The sequence below is a fragment of the Solanum stenotomum genome, chromosome 5 (genome assembly GCF_019186545.1).
Source record: "Solanum stenotomum isolate F172 chromosome 5, ASM1918654v1, whole genome shotgun sequence".
Classification (NCBI taxonomy): domain Eukaryota; kingdom Viridiplantae; phylum Streptophyta; class Magnoliopsida; order Solanales; family Solanaceae; genus Solanum; species Solanum stenotomum.
Window position 1 is genome coordinate 26,129,761 of NC_064286.1, and position 15,455 is coordinate 26,145,215.

Below are 15,455 nucleotides of genomic sequence, written 5' to 3' on the forward strand. Positions count from 1 at the left end.
TATATATACACCATTATTTTTGTATCAATACAGTAGTGAATATAATCATTCCATCCTGAGAGGATTCATTTCTTTATAATTTCTTTAAAGGGGGCACTGTACATTCAGTGGGCTCGATTTTGTCATTTGTGTTTCATTATATTGTTCAAGATTCTCGGTATATATTATTTTACAGTTATTAATTTATGTTTATGCTATTAATTGTTATTTTTGAGTACATATTTTAAATTTTGTTGTTTGTGTTTCTGCAAAGTTATTTTTGTTTGTATTTGTTAGTACAGATTAAATAAAACATGTTAATTGAGTATGCACACAAGTTTTTTCTACTGAAATTATTGAATGTACAATAATTTTTTTTCTTAAAGATCTATACTACCATCTCTTGAAGACAAAATTCAAATTTGGTATGTCATTGTAAGGACATAAAGACCTTAAAAACTTTATCGCACCTTGATGTGCGAAGGGAACCAGGAAAAGAAGACAAGAATTAATACACTTTTGACATGGGTTCAAGGATGTGTCGGATGATCTATAGACGAATATGACTAGACTGAAGCCTCTTTTAATCCCAAAGACATAGATAACTACACAATAAAATAATTGCTCATATTCAATATGAAGTATGGACAAATTTACAAGTTTACAACAAGTTGTAAATACTTTTCTTAAAGTAATAAATGTGTTTCTCGACACTGCGATTGGAATAGAAGTGTAGTTTCAAATTGAACTCCATCACTATTGTCTGTTGATTTTAAAAAAACACTCAAACAAATTTAATAGTTTTGTGTAATACTTTTCTCTTTTAAGTATATATAATAAGTTTAATTGTTGTCCAATATGATACATTATTTCATTAATTTTTTATTTTAATAATTTCTTATGATACATTTAAATTATGAACTTTAAAATGATATATGTAAAGCAAAATTAGGGATAAACTTTCTACACGTTAAAATTAGAATATTTATTTACTTTTTTCAAACTTTTTAAATTTATTTATCCATTCAACAATGATTATTTATTTCTTAGAAAATTTAATATCTCATGTTGATATTCATTTGATTCCCAAAAAAATCAAATAGTAATACTTCCCGGAAGCAGAAGGATAAATTATAATATTATTAATGTTTGTTACTACTAATCTTATATATAAGATAATATAATGTTTTAGTTTTAATGATTAGTAGGTTTAACTATTATTTTTATAAATTCTGAGATACTGAATTTCCGCACGAGGCGCGAGTAATTTCACTAGTTTATTTAATAATTCATCAACTTTTTTCTCCCTCCTCAACCTCCCCTCTTCCTTATTTTCTTGAGTGCTCAAGGGGTAGGAACATTTTTATTCTCTAATCTTCTTCCCCAAGTCGAAATCTTCATCCTCGTATACTCAGATAAGTTTATTCTTCTTTTTCGAATAGTTTTAGCTTCATTTTGCTATATTTTTTTGTTGCATTTAAGTGTAGTGAATTTAGGATTTTTACAAATATTCGATTGTTCTTGATTAAATTTGTCAAAATTTGATATGTTTTTAGTTCATTTTCTTGATTCTGCACCTTTAATTGCGTTTTACTTTGGATAATGGCTAGATGTTTTTTTGAGTTTTTTATGTTTATATTGTCTACTGATTTTGAAAAAAAAATCTTGTATTTTGATCGATTTTAATGATGTTTTTGTTGATATCTTTTTTATTTTTTCTACGTAAAATTACTGCTACTTGTTTTGCCTGTTTAATTAAAGCACTTTTCTATTTCAGTTAATAGATCAATGGTAGATAAATTGATCACTACAAATTATTTTACTTATATATTGTAAAGTATGACTAAAGAAAGAAAAAACCATTAAAAGATATGCTTATACTGCATGTAGCAATAGGAAACGTAAAACTAAAAAACAAAATCGTTGAGTCGGAGTCGAAAATGAAAAGCATGACGAAGATTAAAAGATGCGAGGACAGTAGTGTAACACCCCGCCTTTTTGAAACGTATAAAATTACTCGTATCTTCACGGAAAGACCAGGAGGGTGGGTAATAAATTAAGAATGATGTGGTATGTCATATTTTAAGTGGTCAAGGATTGTATCTCAAGTTTTGAAGTTAGGTAAGTGGCAAAATGAAAGTTACCGTAAGTTCCTTTTTAAAGATTTCTCTGAAATTTGGGTCAAATATCTCAGAGGTTTTCTCCCAATATATAAATAGTTATGAGGCCTAAGACCTATGAAATTGAAGGTCTACGAGTCTAGTTTCTAACGCATCAAACTATTTGTTCATACGACTTCAGAATAGAGAGATATTCGCATTTTTATGGGACTGCGCAAGAAGGCACGTGAGGTTGGGACCTAGGTCGATGGAACTTTATATACATCTTCTTCTTCGGTCTTTTGTTCATTTTTTTAGCTAAGAACTAGAAAAAATTAGAGAAGCCCATTTCTAGGATCAACTAAAGTATAGATTTTCTTGACTTAAGTCCTTGACAAAAGTTATTTTACGCGTTGGGCTCATTATCGTGGTATAATTTATTTTATCGATTTCATAGCATATCACACTTTAATGTTGGGACATCAAGGGTTTGGACATATTTGAAGGTTTTGAGGCGTAGTATGAACTTAAGATCGAGGTAAGACCCTTCTTTTATCGACTCTAGGTTTTATAAGCAGCAAATAGCATTTTGCGACGGAAATACATATCTTTTATCGAATTGTCGTGGTATCTTCTATTTTTGTGTGTGGATTATGGTCCTGCCTTGTTGTAGTATCGAGGGGGTTATGAGTAAAAGTCGTTAGGCCATGTAATTTCAGCGAAAAAGGGTATGTTAAGACTATTCCCTACTTACGACATGTTTCCTTAAAGCTTAGGAGCAATGTAATTGGGTTGTTATCCTTGATATACTTGTAGCCGTTATTGTTGATTGTTGGCTGCTCGAGTTGATATAATTCTCCCTTGTCGAAATTCTTATTTAGTTAGTAGCATCCCTATGTTGGACACGAATTAGAGGTTATTCGTATAAGTTGCTTATAACTAAATTGCTCGCTTTTAGCGATTGAATTGTTATTGTTGCCCTTGGGGCTATTGTGGTTAGCTGCAGGAATGTGATCTATGCCTAGAAGGGCTATGTTCTGCCTACGGGGATATATGGATGCCTAAAAGGGCTATGAGTTGCCTACGGGGATATATTGATGCCTAGAAGGGCTATGAGTTGCCTACAGGGCTATATTGACGCTTAAGAAGGCAATGTGCTTCCTACATGGATATGTTGTTGCCTAAGAGAGCTATGAGTTGTCTATAAGTTATGTTGATGCCTAAGAGAGCTATGTGCTACCTACGGGGTTATATTAATGCCTAAGAAGGCTATGTGGCTGCCTACGGGGCTAGGGGACTACCGATAGGTGTATATAGACTGATTGGCACCTTCCGGGCTTATGGGGGCCTGAGTAAGTGGTCTTGTCTGTTGTTTGTACCTTCCGAGCTTATGGGTTCATGTTTAGGTTGTTGTTTTATTATTTTTTATAAGTTTAGATTTAGGAGTAGGTCGGTACACTTATCTTATCCTTGATTTATTTATCAGATTATTTCAGTATATTAGGATACCTGCTCATAGTCTATTGCCTTTCATACTCTGTACTTTATTTTGTACTGACGCCCCATTTCCTGGGGGCGCTACATTCATGTATGCAGGTCCCGATAGATGACTGAGTAGACCTCCTCAGCAGCAAGATTGACTTCTATCCGATTGGCTAGCCTCTTTCCTCCGGAGCTGCCAGAGTTTGGAAGTTTGCTAGCTTTTGTTGTATATATTTTTATGGGTAGGCTGGGGCCTTGTCCCACCAATTTTTACTACTCTTAGAGGCTTGCAGACTAGTGTGTGGGGTTTATAGCTACGTTATGGCTATGCTGGCCTAGTTTGTTGGTTTGCTGAAGCTTGTTAGTTGTGTGATGCATTGTCCTGTTATATACCTGCTTTCAGTTTTGGTATAGAGATCATGGTGGCCTTGACGGCCCAATCAGGACTTTTGTGCTAGCTGGCAATTTCTTTATATGAACTCTTGGGAGTAGCTGTTTCTTTTCTTGATCTGTTGGCAGGGGCCTTGCTGGTTGAGGGCTTAGTTTTAAGCCGAGATATACTTGTTTGTTTTCTTGATTGAGTGTGGCTGCCATGCGCTAGTAGCAAATGGTTCAACAGGGTCGGCTCGGGCCTGAGTTTTGGTATTAGGAGCTAGTTGCGCCCCTTGAGTTTGCGGCGTGACAAACTTGGTATCAGAGCAACGTCTTATCCAAGGGAGTCTGCAGGCCGTGTCTAGTAGAGTCTTGATTATAAATGTGTTGTGCACCACATTCGATAATCAAGAAGCTATTGGACATGTTAGAATTACTATCCTTCTTTTGCTCACCTCATGCTATAGAGCGGTGTCTTAAGGGTTGAGGTTTCTGGCTTATAATTGATATTTGTATGCAGATAGAGATGACTGACACCAGATAGACCACAGCTAGCTAGGGGCAAGATACAGCTGCAGGCGAGGAAACTGGCAAGATACCACAGGTGGAGGTAGCCCATTGTGAGACCTAGAGGGATACATCTTTTCAGCCCCCTATAGCTTCTCCACCGCTTCAGGAGCCTCCGAGTGCTACAGGACCCCCGACTCCACCAGCAGTACCACATCTAGTTCCTCTTATTCCATCCGACGAGGATTTCAAGAATGCAGTATGTATACTAGCACAGTTAGTAGCTTCACAGCTCCAGCCAATTGCGCCAGATGTTGCCGGACCTTTTGAAGGGCCCGAAAGTTTGAGAGTTCATGAATTTCTTGCTTTGAATCCTCCATAGTTTACAGGGACAAATCGCAGAGAGGACCCTCAGCACTTTGTTGATAAGCTTCATAGGATCTTCAGAGTCATGCATGCCTCAACGATTGAGTCAGTTGAGTTAGCAACATTTTGATTGCGTGATATTGCAATATTTTGGTACGAAAGCTGGGTGAGATCTAGGGGAAAAAATGCATCTCTACCCACTTGGGATAGCTTTGCAGAAGCTTTCATAGATCACTATTTGCCTCGAGAGATTAGGGATGGCCTGGTGGACCAGTTTCTGAACCTCCGACAGGGCAGCATGAGTGTCCGAGGGTACGGGCTGAGATTTGATTCATTGGCTAGATATGCACCAGCATTTGTTGGTACAATGCATGACAGGGTGCGTAGATTTGTGGGAGGGCTTGACTCAGACTATATCGACTCTTGTTCTACTGCTGCACTAAATGATAAGATGGATATCTCGCGAATTCAGGACTTTGCACAAGACATAGAGGATCGCCGACATCTAAAATATATGACTTAGAGGGTCGATAGAGAGAGACAGAAGAGGGATAGTCCCACTGGTTCACATGGAAATTTTCAGGGTGGTCCCAGACCTCGATATTCTAGTAGGCCAACTATACCTCCACCACAGTAGTTCTAGGGAAGTCGATTTGATCGTCAGGGACAGTCAGGACCAGGTGAGGGTTCACGAGCATCAGGCTCTCAGCAGCAGAGAGGCTTAGGCCAGGCTAGGACAGCATCGCCGCATTGCGCTACTTGCAGTAGGATGCATTTTGGGAGGTGTAGGAAGGGTTCCACATGTTGTTTTTCTAGTGGACATCAGGGGTATGGGTGGACGAACTGCCCGACCATAGGTTAGGGTAGTATAGGTCAGTCTACCAGATCAGTAGTAGGTTCCTCCTCATCAGCACAGTCTACAAGGCGTGGACCCCAGACTTCAGCAGGTAGAGGTAGAGGCAGAGGCAGAGAGGGAGCATCTAGTTCTGGTAGTGGCCAGAACCGTACTTATTCACTAGCCAGCCGACAGGTCTCAGAGTCATCACCAGATGTTGTGACAGGTGCATTAATTGTTTGCTCTCATTGCATTTATGCTTTGATAGATCCTGGATCTACTCTATCTTATGTTACCCCATTTATTGCGGGAAGTTATGTATAGTAGCAGAGTCATTAGATCGACCCTTTATTGTATCTACACCAGTTGGTGAGTCTATTATTGCCAGGAGAGTCTATCGAGGTTGTACGGTAGAAATTATCGACCGTCATACCTCTGTAGACCTGGTAGAGTTAGAAATGGTCGATTTCGACGTCATTATGGGTATGGACTGGTTAGCGTCTTGTTATGCTAATGTTGAGTGTCAGACAAAGATTATTAGATTCCACTTTCCAGAAAAGGTAGTTTTGGAATGGAAAGGCGATACAACAACACTGAAAGATAGGTTTATTTCTTATCTTAAAGCGAGGAGGATGATCACTAAAGGTTGTATTTATCATTCTCTTCGCATTCATGATATAGATGCAGAACCACAGACTCTTCAGTCTATTTCGGTAGTTAATGAGTTTCTAGATGTATTTCTATACGAGCTCCCTGGTATCCCTCCAGAATGTGAAATTGATTTTTCTATCGATATGCTACTTGGCACACAACCCATATCTATCCCTCTTTATAGAATGGCTCCTGCTGAGCTAAAGGAGTTGAAGGTTCAACTGAAGGACTTGCTGGATAAAGACTTTATCAGACCTAGTGCTTCACCATGGGGTGCGCCAGTGTTATTCGTGAGAAATAAATATGGCTCACTAAGAATGTGAATCGATTATCGACAGCTAAATAAGGCGACTATAAAGAATAAGTATCCCCTTCCGAGGATCGATGGCTTGTTTGATCAATTACAAGGTGCTGAGTGCTTCTCAAATATTGATTTAAGATCATGGTACCACCAGATACGAGTTCGGGAGAAAGACGTTCCAAAGACAACTTTTAGAACTAGATATGGACACTTTGAGTTCTTGGTAATGTCTTTTGGATTAACTAATGCACCAGCAGTGTTCATGGACATGATGAATAGTTCATTCAGGCCATATCTAGACTTGTTTGTGATTGTATTTATTGATGATATTTTGGTGTATTCACGTTCAAAAGCTGAGCATACAAATCATCTACAAGCAGTCCTTCAGGTTCTTCGAGATCGAGAACTTTATGCAAAGTTTTCTAAGTGTGAGTTCTGGTTGAACTCTGTAGCTTTCTTAGGCCATATTGTATCAGATGCACAGGCATTGCGGTTGATACACAAAAGATTGAGGCCCTAAAAACTTGGCCCAGACCTATGACTCCGACTGAGGTTCGTAGTTTCTTAGGATTAGCTGGGTACTAAAGAAGGTTTGTAGAGGGGTTTTCTTCACTTTTAGCACCATTAACGAAGCTGACTCAAAAAGCAGCTAAGTTCCAGTGGACTGAGGCTTGCGAGCATAGTTTCCAGAAGCTAAAGGACAGGTTGACATCAGCACCAGTTCTAGCATTGCTAGAGGGTTTAGAAGGATATGCGGTGTATTGTGATGCTTTTGGTGTTGGGTTGGGATGTGTTCTAATGCAACATGGTAAGGTTATCGCATATGCTTCAAGGCAGTTGAGGATGCATGAGAAGAACTATCCGACCCATGATTTAGAATTGGCTGCAGTTGTGCATGCATTAAAGATCTGGAGACACTATTTATATGGCGTTCATGTTGATATCTTCACAAATCATAAAAGCCTTCAATATATCTTTAGACAAAAGGAGTTAAATCTGCGACAACGTCGATGGCTTGAGTTACTCAAAGACTACGATGTGGATATTTTATATCATCCAGGAAAGGCGAATGTGGTAGCCGATGCCCTCAGTCAAAGATCTTTGGGTAGTTTATCCTATTTAAGTATTGAGAAGCGTGAACTAGCACAAGAGCTTCATCAGTTAGCTAGCTTAGGAGTCAGATTGTTAGAGGCAGACGTTAGTAGGATCACAATTCAGGATACAACTGTATCATCTCTAGCTGTGGAGATAAAAGCACGGAAACATGAGGATCTTAGCTTAGAGCAGCTTAGAGCCAAGGCTCAGGATCAGTAGTCTTACAACATTTGATATAGCAGGAGATGGAGCCCTCAGATATAGTGGTTGATTGTGTGTTTCAGATGTTGCAGAGCTTCGACATCAGATTATGGAAGAGGCGCATCATTCCCGTTATTCTATTCACCTTGGTTCGACGAAGATGTACCATGGTATTAAGGAGACCTATTAGTGGCATGGGATGAAGAAGGACGTTGCTGAGTTTGTGACACATTGTCCTAACTGCCAACAGGTTAAGGTTGAGCACCAAAATCCCACTGGGCTAGTCCAGGAGATAGCCATTCCTTTGTGGAAGTGGGAAGCAATTAATATGGATTTTGTTACAGGGTTACCTCGATTGCATCGTAAGTTTGACTCTATTTGGGTAATTGTTGACAGACTAACAAAATCAGCCCATTTCTTACGAGTCAAGACTACTTTCATAGCTGAAGATTATGCAGGGCTTTACATCCGAGAGATTGTTAGGTTGTACGACGTCCCAATATCTATTATCTCATATCGAGGAGCATAATTTACTGCAAACTTCTGGAAGTCTTTCCAGAATGGATTAGGGACACAAATTAATCTCAGTATCGCCTTTCACCCTCAGACAGATGGCCAAGCTGAATGCACTATTTTAACACTTGAGGACATGCTACGAGGATGCATGTTGGACTTTAATGGAAGTTGGGTGACCACTTACCTCTTATTGAGTTTGCATATAATAATAGTTATCATTCTAGCATCGGGATGGCACCTTATGAGGCTTTGTATGGGCGAAAATATAGATCCCCCATTGGATGGTTCGAGGTAGGTGAGTCAGGGTTGATTGGACCTGACCTAGTACATCAAATAGTGGAGCAGGTTAAGCTCATTCGGGAGAGGTTGCTAACAGCTCAAAACCGACAGAAGTCATACTCAGATGTGCGACGAAGGGACTTAGAGTTTTGTGTCGATGACTGGGTATTCTTAAAAGTCTCACCTATGAAAGGTGTTATGAGATTTGGAAAGAAAGGCAAGCTTAGTCCATGATTCATTGGGCCATACCGGATCCTTCAGAGGGTAGGATAAGTGCCTTATGAGTTAGAATTTCCTTCGGGGATAGAATTTGTTCATCCAGTTTTCCATGTATCGATGCTACGAAAGTGCGTAGGAGACCCTTATTGGGTTGTCCTAGTTGAGGATGTTCAGATCACAGAGGATTTGTCCTATGAGGAAACTACAATTGCCATATTAGATCGACAGGTCCGTAAATTGAGGACCAAAGAGGTGGCTTCGGTTAAAGTATTGTGGAGAAACAAGAATAGAGAAGAGGTGACCTGGGAAGCTGAGGATGGTATGAGGTCCAAATATCCTCACTTGTTTCATACCCCAGGGTGGTGACATAGCAGTTTATATTAGGCCAGTGAGGTAAGATACCTATTTGATTTTTTTCGTTGCTTATTATTATTGTTGTTGTCGTTGTATATTTGCTCGCACTGTTATTGTAGAGCTATAATGCTTAGCTATTTATGTCATCATGTGAGACACTTAGGTTAGAAATTTTACGTTCCAGGATCCTCGATAGTGACATTTACAAAGGATACTCTGCCTAAATTTTGGTAACTCATAAGGACTTAACCGCGTGAATCAGATTTTTCATTCGAGGATGAATGTTTCTAAGGGGGGAAGTATGTAACACCCCACCTTTTTGAACCGTATAAAATTACTCGTATCTTCACAGAAAGACCAGGAGGGTGGGTAATAAATTAAGAATGATGTGGTATGTCATATTTTAAGTGTTCAAGGGTTGTATCTCAAGTTTTGAAGTTAGGTAAGTGGCAAAATGAAAGTTGGCGAAAGTTACCGTAAGTTCCATTTTAAAGATTTCTCTGAAATTTGGGTCAAATTTCTTGAAGGTTTTCTCCCAATATATAAAGATTTATGGGGCCTAAGACCTATGAAATCGAAGGTCTACGGGTCTAGTTTCCAGCGTATCAAACTGTTTGTTAAAACAACTTCAGAATAGAGAGATATTCACGTTTTCGTGGGTATGCGCAAAAGGGCATGTAAGGTGGGGCCCTAGGTCGGTGGAACTTTATATACATCTTCTTCTTCGACCTCTTATTCATTTTTTAGCTAAGAACCATAAAAAATTAGAGAAACCCATTTCTGGGATCAACTAAAGTATACATTTTCTCGACGTAAGTACTTGACAAAAGTTGTTCTACGCGTTGGGCTCATTATTGTGGTATAATTTGTTTTATCGATTTCGTAGCATATCACACTTTAGTGTTGGGACAATAAGGGTTTGGACATATTTGAAGGTTTTGAGCCGTATTACGAACTTAAGATCGAGGTAAGACCCTTCTTTCATCGACTCTAGGTTTTATAAGCAACAAATAGCATTTTGTGACAGAAATACATATCTTTTATCAGATTGTCGTGGTATCTTCTAGTTTTGTGTGTTGATTTTGGTCCTGCCTTGTTGTAGTATCGAGGGGGTTATGAGTAAAAGTCGTTAGGCCACGTGAATTTAGCGAAAAAAGGTATGTTAAGGCTATTCCCTACCTACGGCATGTTTCCTTAAAACTTAGGAGCAATGTAATTGGGTTGTTATCCTTGATATACTTGTAGCCGTTATTGTTGATTATTGGCTGCTCGAGTTGATATAATCCTCCCTTGTCGAAATTCTTATTCCATTAGTAGCGTCCCTATGTTGTACATGACTTAGAGGCTATTTGTATAGATTGCTTATAACTAAATTGCTCGTTTTTAGCGATTGGATTGCTATTGTTGCCCTTGGGGCTATTGTGGTTAGCTGCAGGAATGTGATCTATGCCTAGAAGGGCTATGTTCTGCCTACGGGGATATATGGATGCCTAAAAGGGCTATAAGTTGCCTACGGGGATATATTGATGCCTAGAGGGGCTATGAGTTGCCTACAGGGCTATATTGACGCCTAAGAAAGCTATGTGCTTCCTACATAGGTATGTTGTTGACTAAGAGGGCTATGAGTTGTCTATAAGCTATGTTGATACCTAAGAGGGCTATGTTCTACCTGTGGGGCTATATTAATGCCTAAGAGGGCTAGTGGACTACCGATAGGGGTATATATACTGATTGGCACCTTTCGGGCTTATGGGGGCCTGTGTAGGTGGTCTTGTATGCTATTTGTACTTGCCGAGCTTATGGGGGCTTGGTTAGGTTGTTGTTTTATTATTTTTTATAAGTTTATATTTAGGAGCAGGTCAGTACACTTATATTATCCTTGATTTAATTATCGAATTATTCCAGTATATTAGGATACCTGCTCATAGTCTATTGCCTTTCATACTCTGTACTTTATTTTGTACTGACGCCCCATTGCTTGGGGGCACTGCATTCATGCATGAAGGTCCCGACAGATGACCGATTAGACCTCCTCAGCAGCAGGATTGACTTCTATCTGGTTGGCTAGCCCCTTTCCTTCGTAGCTGCCAGAGTTTGGAGGTTTGTTAGCTTTTGTTGTATATATTTTTATGGGTAGGCTGGGGCCTTGTCCCACTAATCTTTACTACTCTTAGAGGCTTGCAGACTAGTGTGTGGGGTTTATAGATAAGTTATGGCCATGCTGGCTTAGTTTGTTGGTTTGCTGAAGCTTGTTAGTTGTGTGATGCATTGTCTTGTTATATACCTGCTTTCAGTTTTGGTATAGAGATCATGGTGGCCTTGACGACCCAATTAGGACTTCTGTGCTAGTTGGCAATTTCCTTATTTGAAATCTTGGGAGTAACTGTTTCTTTTGTAGATCTGTTGACAGGGGCCTTGCCGACCGAGGGCTTAGTTTTAAGCCGAGATATACTTGTTTGTTTTCTTGATTGCGTGCGGTTGCCATACGTTAGTAGCAAATGGTTCAGCAAGGTCGGCTCATGCCTGAGTTTTGGTATTAGGAGCCAGTTGCCCCCTTGAGTATGGGGTGTGACGAGTAGTGCCTATAAGAGTGAGAATGTTGAATCTAGCAAAAGGAAGAATGAAAGAAAAACTGATGATGGTGGTGAAGATGAGAAGATAAGAGATAGTGGAGATGGAGATGATAATGCCCTAACCTTGCCAATTTGCGCAAGATATATCTAACTTGAGTAATTGTATGACCTAGGTATGTGTATAAATAATTTAGGTTCTTTTTCAACAAAGATTTATGTAAAAGCAAGAAAGACGATTTATCAAAACATTAGAAAAACTCTATTTGAGAAAAAGTTCTATGCTAATTTTGAGCAAATCTATTTTTGACACTTGAAACATTTGACCAAATATTTTACATTCAAAGGATTGATAGTCCATTATATGTTGTTGCGATTTGTCAATATATTCTTCTATAATTACAGGTTTGGATATATGATGTTTTTTTGAATCTTGGAAAGTATGCCGGAAAGTCATTGGATTCACTTTTACACATTTCTTGTTTTCTTAGATGGCACACACCGAAAAGCAACAATATAATGGAAGGCGACTCATTTAAGTATAGAAGGAATAGTACAAAGATAAAAAAATATTTGTTATTATATAATAATATTTTTAAATTAATGAATGTCATGTAATTTCTACATATATATTTTTTGTAGATTGTACCCCTATATCTTACCCTTATTGTTAGTGAGATGAAACAGACCTACCTAAAAATATTTAAGTCATACACGAATGAAGTTAATAACATGTTCATTGATGCTTTGAAGACGGAGTTGAAAGGTGTGAGACTGCCCATACTTCATCAATAGAGGTCGGGAACGACGACAAAGATTCGAATGGTTGCCTTCCTTTTTATATAAAAAAATGAGGGAGGTTAAACAAGAATTGTCTTCTTATATATATATATATATATATTACCGTCGGATATAATTTGATTTATACTTTATTATCGTTGTAAAAAGTGGATATTTATATTTTGTGGTTATTGTACATCATTCTTAGACCATAAATATAATTAATTATTTTCCATGTGGTTGATATATGATGGACCGCATGGATAGACACTCTTTTATTTGTAAAGTATATGCACATTGGTGGAATGATAAAAAAATATTATTATATAGCAAAAAAGTAAATAATTAGATATAGTATATTATAGTGAGGATCATTGACTGAATCCACTATATATTTTATACTATACACTTTGCAATTAATATATCGTATGAGTTTATAACTCTTACTAGCATATTATCAAAAATAAATAATTAATTAATAAAAAAATTGATTGAAATTTACATAATTATATAAGTTTAAACAATTCATATTTTCATATAAGAGTCCATGCAAATTGTGGACATGGATCATATTAGAGATGTGTGAGGGTGAGTAGTGGTTATACAATCTAATATCTTCAAAGTAATGTTTACCAAAATATAAGTATGTTTTGTGAGGATTTCATTTGTTCAATCGTAACTTATCCTCATACATATTTGATTGTTGTCCTAATTTACGTGCACTCTTATATGATCATATTACTTGTTTAAACTCACTTAATTGAGTAAATTTAATAATTATTTATTTTTATTAATTAATTATTCTCTTTTTAAAATTCAACTAGTTATAGTCTATACATATGTATCCTAACCTAGTAAGTTTATTATGGATGAAGGTCTTAGAATAAGCTACACTATAACAAGTTGAGGACCAAACTAAACATATTCTAGCCTATACTAAGACCTTCATCCATAATAAACTTACTAGATTAGGATACATATGTATAGACCGTAACTAGTAGAATTTCAAAAAAGAGAATAATTAATTAGTAAAAAATGAATTATTGAAATTTATACGATTAAATAAGTTTAAACAAGTTATATGATCATACAAGAGTACGTGCAAATTGGGTATAGTAATTAGAGATGTATGAGGATGTATTGTGGTTGAACAGATGAAATCCTAACAATATACTTGTGTTTGGTCAACATTACTCTAAAGATGTTGATTATATAATCACGACTCATCATCATACATCTTTGATCATCGTTCCCAGTGTACGTGGACTGATATATGATCTCATGATTTTTTTAAGCTCATTTAGTTATGTAAATTTTAACAATTTATTATTTTAATTAATTAGTTATTTTTATTTTTTACAATATGCTAGTAAAGGTTAAAAATTCATACAATATACTATTGACAAAGTGTGTAGTCTAGAATTTAGAGTACACCCGATCGATGGTCCTCAATATAATATGATTTATTTAGTTATTTACTTTTTTTATTATATACTAATATTTTTCTATCATTACACTAATTCGTACATTGAAATCCATCGATTATATAGATTATCTAACATGGATAATGATTTCAGTCAAGCCTAGACCCTATAGATCATTTAATTTGTTTAGTATAAGTTCATTTAATCGATGTTAGACCAGCTTTATTATATATGGCCATACATGAATTTCTAACAGAATTACAAAATTCAAAAATAATAAAATGACTACAATATTTAAGAAACTTAATTTGATTTTATTTATTTGTTTGTTGCTACATATTTAACATAATATTGACATCAACTTGGGCAAAAAGAGCAAAAGGAAGAAGCTTTCACATCTAACAATTCCTATGACACACACCATTTGGACTCTTAAGGAACAATATTAATTAATTTTGAGTACGCATAAAGGTAGACGTCGACTTTGTACATAAGTGAATAACACTTGTATATGCTTAAACTATAATGAAATTTCTTGAGAACAATCCTCTGAGTCTCTTTAGTGTATGTATCCTTGCCGTTGCGATACAATTTCACACAAAGCGATGCAATGAGTTTGATAGAGATTTCCTTATGAATGTGTGTGACATATTCGACGGTGCCAATGTGATTGCAAATGTATTTGTAGATTCAAAATATATATGTCATACTTTCTCACCCGCAGCATCCAGGCACAACTAGGAAATGCACATTTTATCTTATATCATTTACTACAACTCTTCAACATAGCATAGTTAAAAGAATTCCTCGCCAATGCTTGATCATATAACATTTTCAACTTATTCTTGATGCTAATGTTTGTTCTATTTGAAAATTAGTTCATTTGGAGAAGATGTGCTTGGGTTGTGATCCCGATCCATACTATCATTACTCTTCTTGAAACATTTAGGATCTTTCGATTCCATTGAGATGACCATCCATATTCATTGAATGATCGTCAAAACTTTCACCTTCAACCAAATTGTCGTCATTCACGATAGGGTGTGGTGGCGGGGGTATCAGAGACCTCGTGATGATATTTATTCTCAATATAGTCCTAGAGCTATCGACAACGACATCCAACATGTATAGAGACACCTGCCTATCATTCTTTATGAATGTGAGATGCATTTTTTCTTTCCATTCATTAGTTAGCTAATCACAATGCAGCTTAGCTCGTAAAGAATAAAAAATTAAAACTAGTCACTTGTTTAGTTTAATTTCATGTCATATTTCTACTATCTAAAAGGATATTTTTGAACCTAAAAAAACACGAAAGACATTTTTAAACCAATAGGTGGAAGGAGGACATTTTTGAACTATTTGTAATAGGTTAAGAGCATTTTTTAGCCTTTTCTATTTTTAAAAGAATACAAAATAAAAAAG